The 12,055-nt window shown below is 36.3% G+C and overlaps 1 pseudogene; it reads right to left on the bottom strand.

The window, feature by feature from the left end:
• Positions 622-10,834, bottom strand: LOC105162402 (annotated as a pseudogene).

The raw sequence follows: 12,055 nt of genomic DNA, 5'->3' as shown, positions 1-12,055 counted from the left end.
AAATTATTATTTTTGTTTGACATAATACAAAATAAAATAAATTATAATAAAAAATTTGAAACCAAAATAATAATTTTGACTAAATGCCCATTGAGAATATTATTAATATTGAGGTTGTAAAAAATTCAAAAGTATTATATCCATGGTTTTTATCATAGTAGGAGGAGCGATGAGAAATAATAAATATAATTAAAATTCTCTGATTTTTCATATTTGATAGAAGCATTTTTAGTAAATATTAAAAAATAATTAGTAAAAAAATATTAAAAAAAAGATAAAGAACAATGATTTTAATCGTTTGTTGAATTATAAAATATTATTTGTTATGTGCACATAAGAAAAACGTGCAACAATAACTAACTAATAAAATAATTAAATTGACAAAATTAATTGATACCTACAATATAAATAAGAATATATTAACGACAGTCATAAATGAAGAAATAAAATAGCAAATCATTCAAAAATTTATAATATACACAATAGCTTAGTATGCTTTTCATTTACAGTTATATATATTATTATATTATACTATAATAAAAGTGTGAACACCACTTATGTATTATTGATACCCTTTCAAATAATAAATGAGTGTATGAGGATGAATCTATTCTCACCTTTTTGGCTGGAAGGTTTTGTTACAACTGTATTAATCACCCGCCAATTCTTATGTTGTCAAAGAGTTGTATAAGCGAAGAGTCCAACGTGAGTTCTACAAGCACTCAAGCAAGAACGCAATCTCTACCACAAGAGCAGATCAACTTTACAAGAGTTCTACAATATGTTAGTTGACTATATATGCTATGAACAAGAATGTTGAAAATAGAGAACAACAACATAGTTTCAGCAGCAAAGAAGCCAATATGCAAGGTGGTAGAACACACACACTATTATTACTATATAAATTAAATCAGAGCAGCAAAAACAATGAAGAAATACGCTCCAATTAATCAAAAATTCAAGAAAATGAGAACCCAGGAACACAAAACATTGGGGGACAAATGATAAAAATGATATGATAGCATATGAATAGTTCACCTGCACCACGGAACACCAATACTAAAGCACTTTCGAGAACACACCGTGATCTTCTCACCAAGTATAGCAAATGTAACTGAAAGAAAATTATGTTATAAACTTCATTGGAAGAGTTTAAAAGAAAGATGGAAGACAAAAAAGAAAGAACTATAAATTAGAGAGTGACAGGACAAATTTGATGAAGTTGCACATGCGACGGGTACCATAACATATGTTGGATGAGAAACCACAAATGCGAGTACTTTTACAAAGTTACAAACACTATGTATAGTCTGCAAATAATGAATCTCATTTCAATTTCATGCTAAACCAAATTTACAATGGCCTGTTGATGAAAAGATGGTTTATTATATGTTTGACATTTTCAAATTACATTTACCACAAATGTTAAAATTTCTTAATTGGTGTACCTCCTAGATTCACAAGATGAGCTAACTGTTTCGGACTCTTATGTGCACTTATATCAGCATTGCCAGCCGAGTAGCTGCAGGAAATAGTAGTTTCAAAATCTAAGCCACAACCCAACAATATAGTTTCACATAGAAAGTGGTATGAGGTTACGTAAATGGTCCACCAGTCAATGCAAATTTCACAAACTATAAAGTATTGTCCATAGTTTTGCCATTATCGAAACCACAAACAGAAGAAAATTCCAGAGTTGAACTCATTTGGATAGCATCCTATCCCATAGGATAGCTTAAGTTTAGCTGATGTGTCCTTCACCTTCACCAACTGTGCAATATGTAGCCAAGTTTTAAGCCTGGATTGAGTAAAACCAGCGAAAACCTCCAACAATTTTTATTACAAGATGATGAGCAACTGCCTATAGAAATTGAATAATGTATTAATTCAGATCCCCAATATCCTCAAAGAGCTAGAGTACTTCAATACAAGTCAGCACAAAGTACATATGAATTAAGACATGATGGAGACAGGAAGCACAGAGTTCATGGTGATCCTGATTGGCATCACAGTACCATTCTAGATGATACACAGGTATAGACAAAAGGATACCAATTCAAGGCCTAAACCCAATGAACTCCAATTCTCAAATTGAATAGCCTGCCTAATTATTTCAAAGTTTCAGATCTAGATCTATTAACATGTTGCATATTTCAGAGACCAAATACAATAGAAGGGTTTTGGGGGTAGCTGATCATAAACCAATCTTGAGTAGCATAATCATTCATGATACATGTACTCTCACAGAGCTTCACAATAAATTACCAAATGAAACTATATTTGAGCAGGAGCTCATCACTTTCAATCTTACCCAAACTGACTGAAAAAAAGGAATATCACCAATAACGTCTGTTGAAAGATTCGTTACAACAAAATATGACATTTTTTCTGAATATTAAATTACTAAAAGATCCATTGAATTCTAAAAACCATCATATCTGTCAATTGTGTTTCACATATACTTGGTGTGCAAATTAGTTCTAAAAAAAAAATATGCTTTTCAATATTTAATTCATGTATCACATACATTTAGCATGTAAATTATTTCAGAACAATTCATGCTTTTCAAAAATTCATTTACACTCCATGTTTCCTGATAATCTGCAGTGTCACAACATTACCCACTAAATGTATTAAAACTCATGCATTATGCCTGATCCACCCACAAATTCAGAGCATATGATCTATTTATCGTGGCGGTTCTATTACCTAGATCCAAACTAAACCCCACTATTAGCTGACCTTATCCTGCCCATCCTATGCGAGAGTATGGACGAACTCCTTAATAAGCCTGCATCTAGAGTGCAAAGCAGATCAAAGATACATGTCAAATGAAGATACAGAAATCTTCTCAGCAGCTTTAATTTTCTTAAGCCTAAATAAATCACTATTCACTTAGTATTCTCGCATGCTAATAAAAAAACTCACGAAACAATCACAATACCTCAAGAAAAGCTTTTAACAAGGACTTGTAAACTACTAATCCTTTTAGAGCTTTTCATTTTGGTGTACATATTGTTTTTCCTTGTCCTTTTAAAGGAAACATGGAAGATCCCATGGCTGGAAGTCATCTTTGTTGAAAGACTGACTGCTTAATTTTTTAAACATGGAAGACCCCTTGGCCTATTTTTTAAAAAGTAACAAGATTTGATGCAACTAAATCTAATGGAAAGCAAAACCATGATTAAGCAGGGGATGGGTCATGCTGACCAACCACATAAAGCTGCCAGCCGTTGACCAATTCATGCAAAAAACACGAACACAAGGGTTTTAGCTACTGGTTGTTCTAAAAATTCCAGGAAAAACTCACTCAAGAATAATAGGTCAGATAAAATGCAACACTGATTAAGGAGTCATGACTTACATCAAAGGCACTCAGTATGTCGCGTACTTTGGTACAATAGGCCCCTTCTGTTGCAAATGCATGCAACGAACCATCCTCAGATACATAGGTTTCTGAAGCCATTGTTTCTCTGCTTGCTCCATGGGCTACTGCAGACACAAGTTTGGGCACATAACCAAGATATCCAACATGATCTGCAAGAGCGGGGTACATCCTGAGTAAAGAGACCGGGGCAGCAGAAAGAAGTAGAGGAAGTTCAGTGTCAACAGCTTGGCCATCATATTGTGAGGTGGCAACAGATGTAAGGTACTGATCCAGCAGCCCTTCAAGAAATCTCTGGAAATTTGGTATATTTCAGGAATAACCTAACATAGATCGCTCCAACCTCGACAATACATGATGTAAGTCATCAAACAGAATTAGCATTCTTTAGAACATCCATGTAATCAATCAAAAACAAAAGAGTACATCTGCAGCACACAGCAGTTATACCTGAGGTTCATTTCTCATCTCCTGTTGGCCAGAGGCCTGCTCAGGTACATCCCAATCAACAACACGTCCTTTCACCTGTTCACGGTACAGATCCGAAGCCATAGTTGCTATTTGTGCAGACAACGATCATTGTTGGAGTCCAGACAAGTTCAGGAGCTTCTGTTGTTTGTTCAAGAGCAGTCACAACTGCTTCACCAGGACCATCCCTGATTACCGAGACAAGGCCATCAGGCAGAAATCTTGCCAGAGTTATCGCCACTCTAGGCCCATGCATAGTCTGGCCAACAAGCTTCCCTAATAGCGAAGCTGCTGCGGCTCTTTGCTGCAACGGAATCTCTTCTACACAAAATTCATTTTAGAGCGCAAGATAGAATCCTTAAGAAACCGCTATCTATGAGATCAGCATACCTTGTATTGGCAAGAGAACTTCAAGAATGAAAACCACCCCTCCATGCTTTGCAGCTGCCCAAGCTAGCTCCGGCATGCTTGCCAAGGCATAGAGAACATGCAAAGCTCCTTCACGGCAGCTGGGAGATGAGTGAAGCAACTGTAATAAAATAAGCAGACCAGAGCTATCTGCGACCATTGCTTCCACACAAGGTGCATATGTTGTCAACCGTGACAAAACAAGTAGACATAGCTGAGGAATGTTGCTTGATGAAGAACAGGAAGAGAAAAGCATTCAAAGAGGGGCAATAGCTTCTCCTTTGTGGAGACCACTGAAGCTAAATTCATATTCTTTGTCAACAAGAGCTGAAATTACAGAAATTACAGAAAAGAAGGTGTCAAGGGTGACTAAAAAAGTGTCAGACGAAAAACCACCAGACTTCTACCTGAAGGGATAGCAGACCGTATTGAAGATTTTTTACTAGTTCGAAATCCTCCCTCTCCAAGCTTTTTCCATCAAGTGATGCCGAAGAATCATCAGAAGAATCCTGCTCGGCAGATCCATCAGTGGTTACATCACTATTAACATGAGTATCCATGCTTGCAGCGGGTTCATTATGGACAAGATGTGATATAAAATCAACAAGGTCAAGACAGAAGTCCTCAGGATTAGTAATTTCAAAATCTGGTTGATCATTATAGACTCTCAAGTATACGTTGCCAATATAGAGCTCCTTAGATAATGCTTCATAAACAAAGGAATGCGAATCTTTAAGGTCATATGAACCATGATGACTAAGGCTTGCACGCTGCTCTTCCACAAATTTCAAAAGTTCTACTCGAGTGGAGGAATTCCAGATTATCTGTAAATGAAAGATCAAGTGAAACTATGTCATGATATCTGATAGTCCCACAAGGTCATCAACTATGGCATAGAGCACTAGAAATGGCCATCACTTGGAACTACAGTATATGTGTTTAAAACATTTTCAATCTAGATAGTTAAAGTAACACCTACACCCCAATTATTATCAGAAAGACAACCTATATATAGATTAGAATTATAGCTTGCACAAAACAGATACCTTTTTCTTAATCATTATGCAAAAAATAAAACCTTCAGGCTCGTGAAAAGAACTTCTGGTGCTAAAGCTTTCTTTTTTTGTGTTTTTGTTATTTTTTTATGGGGTGGGGAGGAGGAAAATGTGCAAATAGGTTTGCATATCAAACAAAAGAAATGTATGGAAACTTCACAACTAGTCATAGATAGGAAGGGCATAGATTTTAAGGCCCAAGACCAAATTTCTTTGATCTGACAAGATAGATATACGGAAGAAGATACTCTATTAGATGCAAACAAATAACCTCTTCCCTTAAAGAACCAATAGTTGACCTGAAAGAGATTCTTTGAATTAAATACTATGTCCAGTGCAAAAGACAGTTCAAAGGAAAATTAAGTTCTCTAGATTTAAATGCAGAACGTCCAGAAAACATCCACACCACCACTATACCCGAATTTGCTAGTAAAAAAGTAAATCGGGAAAAGAAAAAAAAAAAGAAACTTGAATCAGTTATAGAATCTTCATGACAACTACATACCAAGTAGTTAAAGCCAATTTGAAACCTTTTAATAACACAAACATGTAGAACATATTGCTTTCCTCTCTTTTTTCCCTCAGTTATCTACTTCTAATAGAACCAACAAAGTACTTACAAAAGAAGAAGAAGCAAGTATTGCCTACATATCAGAAAAGGTATGTTAAGAAGCCTGCCCTGTTATAGTGCTCTGAGTTTCACAACATTCAAAGAAAATATGCAGATACTAATGCAAGGAGATGAGGCAATGCTCAAGTAGCACCCAATATGTTTTTTCTTTGTCAAAATGCAAAATCTGCAGCATTTACCTCAGGGGACTCCAAGTTTGAGTTTAATGTGAATAGGAGGTCTTTTGCAAATTTATTTTTCAGCATGCTTGCAAGTTTAGGGGTTAGTAAAGCTCTAAGGGCATCAGCTGCAGCCTGATTGTAGGGTGTCGGGATCGCCTCGTCAACCAAACCACTAAGCCTTGACAAGGCATGAGATGCTTTTACAGCATGTATGTTTTTTGCTATTTGAACGCTAGTTCCAACACCATGTGCATCTGTCTTATCTGATTCCTCTGTCGTCGAATCATATTGGAGCGACAATGGTATAAGGTACCTGAACAAACAAAAAGTGACCCTATAAAACCACAAGTTCCTAAAATGGACCTGGATTCAAACAAAATAATCCACCTGAGAAAGACCATAACATCACGATAAAGCAGTTTGCAACAGTGGAGTGGTTTTTAAGATATAACAGGCACATAGCAGCTGATGCAGAGGCCTTCAAGTTCACAATGTTCATAAACCATAAACTTCCACGGTGCCGTAGAATAAAGAAATTTCGTCTTTCAAAAAATAGTCACCATAAAGTACCTTCAACACAATAGTTCCAAGATTTTGTTCAATTTTAAAATAAAAGTTGGACTCTCTTCGCAAGCAAATTGACTCGACAAAAGGTACCGAACAAATAAACATTAACTCTATGAACCCTCAAGTTTGTAAATGGACCTCGATTCAAGTAACAGACCACAAGAGAAAACTATAACATCAAGGTACGGCAGTTTTTTGAGAAACATCGGAGTGGTTTTTGTAACATGTAACAGTCATGTACCAGCTGATGCAGTGGCTTCAAAATTCATATTGTTCATAAAGCTTAAGTTTTCACACTTCACGTAGAAAAAGTACATTCTGGCATTCAAAGAATAGTCACCACAAAGCATCTTCAACACTAGAGTTCCAACATTTTGTTCAATTTAAAAAAATAACAATATGACCACCTTCACAAGCAAATAAATTTTCTATACAAGCTCAGACAGACACAGAGAAAATGCCAGCAACAAAGTCATCCACATGAGCACAAAGAGCATTATAAATAGACCAATATGGGTAATTTCATTATTCAACATCCATATATGAGCTGCAAAGAATTATATGGGCAAAACAGTGTAAAGTAATGAACGAATATAAGCTAAGTCACTGAGCAATATGTCACTTGGAGCCAGGTTAAGCGATAAATACAAAAGGACAGTCAAGAAATCCATAACAGAAACAGTAGTGTTCTGCAAACTTCCAGAAACTAGAATCTCATGCTAGAAAGGGAACATCACCATGGTCTTCTCACCAAGTGTAGCAAATGTAACTGAAAGAAAATTATGTGATGAACTTTATTAGAAGAATTTAAAAGAAAGATGGAAGATAAAAACGAAAGAAAAAGAAAGAAATATAAAGTGCAATGAACAATGTCATCAACTAATCCTGAAAATTCGAGCATCTCAGTTCTCGCACTTTCAAACTGACTCAAAACAGAAAAGGTTCGCATTATGCTAGCAACAATAGTAGCGGACGGTTCAGTGGCAGGAGTTGTTGGCTGGACCACACACATGCAACGGGAAAGGAGGGTTGCAAGAAGAGGTATTCCACCAACTCTCACAAGCTCTTCACCATTGAATGGTGAAGACTCGCACCTGAAAGTTAAATATGTGGAAATAGCATAAGCAAAAGTACATTTACAAAGTACTTATCTAAAGAAGAATGATATGGAAATTAAAGGCAGATATGAATTTACGTCAACCAAACAAGCTCCGAGGATGCAACTAGAAGATGTGCTTGATCAGAGGAAAGAAATTGTTATCATCCTTGTCCACTGTAATGGCACTTAAGAGGATAGGATATCCAGCATATTTGATGATCATATTCAAAGAAGTTTACTGATTGCAGAATGAAATATTAGATGGAGGCAACAAAACCAAAGGGAAACATATGTAAGTAGTCCAAACCTCATAGGAAAGCCCTATGATTTACATTTTCACTCTTCCGCAAATGCCACTTAAATTTATATATTTAAATTTATTTCTTGGTCCACACCTTAAATTTAGGTAGTATCATATCTAAGAATTAAATATACATATAGTCCCGTGTCCTTCCTAGTTCCAAGATATATTTAAAACCAACACTGATATCCATTTATATGTGTAAAAAAGCATTTGGCTCATCTTGACAGCATAAATACCTTTAGAGCACTTTCTACCAGTCAAATAAACAGCATAATTGTGATAACGGCGTCTAAACAAGTCGACTAATTCATTTGAAATAAGATCTGGCAGCTTATAAGATCCCTTGTCTATATGATCTTTTTTTTTTCTCAAGCTTAATCATATAGTCTCCGTTTGTTATGAGTAACGACAGATCCTCACACAGGATGAAGGAATTTGGCATACCTGCAAGCACTCATAAGCTTTCTGCACTGCCGGAAAATTCTCCCTCCCTTCAGGATTTTTGTTTGGATGATACTTCATTGCAAGTTTCCTATACTGTCTCTTGAGCTTTTCCTCATCAATATACTCAATCTGCTTTGATATATTAGGTATCTCCTCAACTGACTCAAAACTTGGTTTCGCAGGGGCGTCGTCTCTGGATACTTCATCAATGGAAATCTCTAGTATCTTGCAAGCTTCTTCTTCAGAAAGGTCCATTGGCCTTCGAGTTAACTCTTCTCTCCACATTAATAGCAATGATTGCAAAAACTCAACATGTTCAACAATAGGCCAATTAGGAAATCTAATTTCATCACATAAGTTTCGAGATAATAACGATGACACCACATTTCATCATTCAGCTCTGGATATGTCACTGGTGGCATTGGAGCATAGTCATATAAGGAATGACAATGCTGTGACAATTTCTGGGGAAATCACCAAGATGCTGACGAACCAAATCAAATAAAACTGAGAGTTAAATGCAGCACTTATTTGCATTGAGGATGACTCAACTACCACCATGTTTTAGAATGTAAATACTAAATGTTAACAAAAGATGCTTGGGGTGAAAGACAAGTAGCAAACTCTAATTGCAGATTCAGGGCTACCTGACGGATCAGATTTTCTGCTCGCATCTTGTGTGTCCAAATAATCTCAGGAGTGTCAGAATCAGAAACCATTGCTGCGGCAAAAGCAACTGGGCCGCTACGTTCCAGTACATAAAGCAATGACTCAGGTAAGAGGCTGCCCAAAACACTTTGTTTCGCCAAAGGTAGAGAAGAGGAAACTGCAGCGTCCTCACCACCATGAAAAGCTTGATAAACATGAGTCACTGAGAAGAGTTGGGCAATTGAAAGAAGATTAGACCCAGGGTAAGCCAGAGCAAAATAAAATGCGCCTGTACAGTATAATCGGATTATTGCTTTTGGGTTCCTAGTAACTGTAGCTTTCAGCAGAGCAGCAGCAGCATCAACAATAGTCGGTTCACCAGAAAGCATTCCCTGCACATAAGAAATAGAGGAAAGAGTTTGGTTCATTAACCAAAGCTCTGAAATTGAGAAACAACGTGCATATTGATGGAGCCACCATCCAGCCACTGCCTAGTTCAGCTTAAAAACAAAAGAAAAAATAACGAAAACATCTCAAACCTCTCTAGAAGGCAAAGAAAGGAACAAAAGTTACCCCACTTCCAAGGTGAAAGTGTTATAATATAATTACCATGAAAAGGCACAAGAGAATATGAAAAGTTGCATCTTTAAAACACCAGGAGTTTAAGGATACTAGTACACGTGGATATCCTAAGTGCATATTACACGGAAACTGTATCTTAGTTTAAGGAGGTGCAACAATTCCAGTGACCCTTCTACAGTTGTTTGCTCAATCAGTCTCCAATGGGCATCTCATGTGACGATAAGCATAAATACCAGACAACTGACTCCCATTTTAAATGGCTTGCAAGGCAACCGGTTTATTGTAGGATAAAGCTCTGATCCTATTTTACTCTACGTGCCACACATCAATCTTTTATGTAACCAAGCTCATAACCAAAGGAATACTTAAAGGGGCCCAGTGCTTTATGTACGTGAAAGAATGGCCTGCTCGTTGAAGTGAGTAAAGATTGAGGGAAGGGAAAAACAAAATGAACAGCCCTTCATAATTCTTTTGAACCAACTTGTACCAGATCCACATACAAGCAAAATTTAGAACTCTTTGAACAGAAGTCGGAAATGCTGTACCCCACCCTCGCATATCCATCAACATAATCCTCGACTTACTATCCCTAAGCAAATACAAATCATAGAACTTCCAGATTGAAAATCTCAAATATTTGAGGACAAAGGTTGATGGAACTTATTTGAAACCACATATCAACCTTTACATTTTTCAGGCTCTCCAGGTAAATAAACAAAAGATACAATAACAAGCATAACTTTCTGCGTTTTTAGCAATTTTTTATTCTAATAAGTCTGAGTAGATTTTTCAGTTGCCCAAATTGGGACAAGAGCACACACAACCAATAGAAGGACAGGCACTTAAAAATATTACTTGTGCAATATGTGGAAGACAACGTGAGCTTGACAAGATCCTCTTTACTCTGGGGGTTGGTGTAACAATCTCTCCAGCATCATCTAGATCTGAATGAGCGGCTACCATACTGTGCAATATGGACAATGCCACATCTCCTACCTGAACACGCCCGTCTTAGGAACATTGTAAAACAAGCATACCCAACTATAGGTAGGTGTATCAAGTAAAGACTCATTCCATGTCATTATTTGTCCCTTTGGCGCAGGAAAAACAGAAATTTCTCTACCATAGATATCCTATTTAATTAACAAAGTAAATAAGAAAGAACCTCGTTCAGTAACTAATTTATAATATATTTAGTCTAAGAAATGTAGATGATCATAAGAGCGAAAAAATTCTTCGTTATTACAGTAGAAATTACTTTATTTCATATTCTGTCGCTAAAAACTGCAACAGAATGATCATGATCATAGTCTGTAGTCCAGTAATTAGTCTCTATAGAAACTAGATACTAATTCAACTCCATCAGTTCAGCAGTAGTTTGATATATAAACAACACTTCAGTGCTATTGAAGATCCCCAAGATCCGCAAAGAGCTAGAGTAGTTCAATACAAGTCAGCAGACATGATGGAAACAGGAAGTACAGAGTTCATGGTGATCCTGATTGGCATCAAGGTACCATTCTGGATGATACAGGAATAGACAAAGGAATACCAATTCAAGGCCTAAACCCAATGAACATCAATTCTCAAATTGAACAGCCTGCTTAATTATTTCAAAGTTTCAGATCTAGATCTATTAACAAGTTGCATATTTCAGAGACCAAATACAATAGAAGGGTTTTGGGGGTAGCTGATCATAAACCAATCTTGAGTAGCATAATCATTCATGATACATGTACTCACATAGCTTCACAACTCAGTAAATTACCAAATGAAACAATACTTGAGCAGGAGCTCATCACTTTCAATCTCACCCAAACTGACTAAAAAGAAGGAATATCACCAATAACGTCTACATAAGACCAAACTGTGTAGAATATCCTAAATGTAGCATCAAACATCCCATCCCACAACAACGGACCAGAGCATTGTCCAAATAGTTAGATGCCAAAAACCTAGAGATTGCAATTGCATGCTTATGTACATAAGTTCAACAATTTACATAGCAACAGGCAGAAAGGAATAGTAAAAGAATATGGGGACAGTATGTCTACTGTTGTAGACAATTTTAGTATATTGCCATTATTGCACTCAAAAAATCAAAACCATCAAGCACCCTCTAAAATGCTCTGATACTTTATGACTTAGAGATATACACCAAATTACCTTCATTTAGCTTCAACTAACATGCATCATTCTACAGCGCGACACATTCCAATTGTGATCAAAAGTCATATATTACATAAATGAAGCAATTATTTGCATATATTTCAATTTTAAATAATAATTATTATCTTACCATA

Source organism: Sesamum indicum, linkage group LG5 (genome assembly GCF_000512975.1).
Source record: "Sesamum indicum cultivar Zhongzhi No. 13 linkage group LG5, S_indicum_v1.0, whole genome shotgun sequence".
NCBI classification, from domain to species: Eukaryota; Viridiplantae; Streptophyta; class Magnoliopsida; order Lamiales; family Pedaliaceae; genus Sesamum; species Sesamum indicum.
This window is presented reverse-complemented; position numbering and strand designations above follow the sequence as displayed.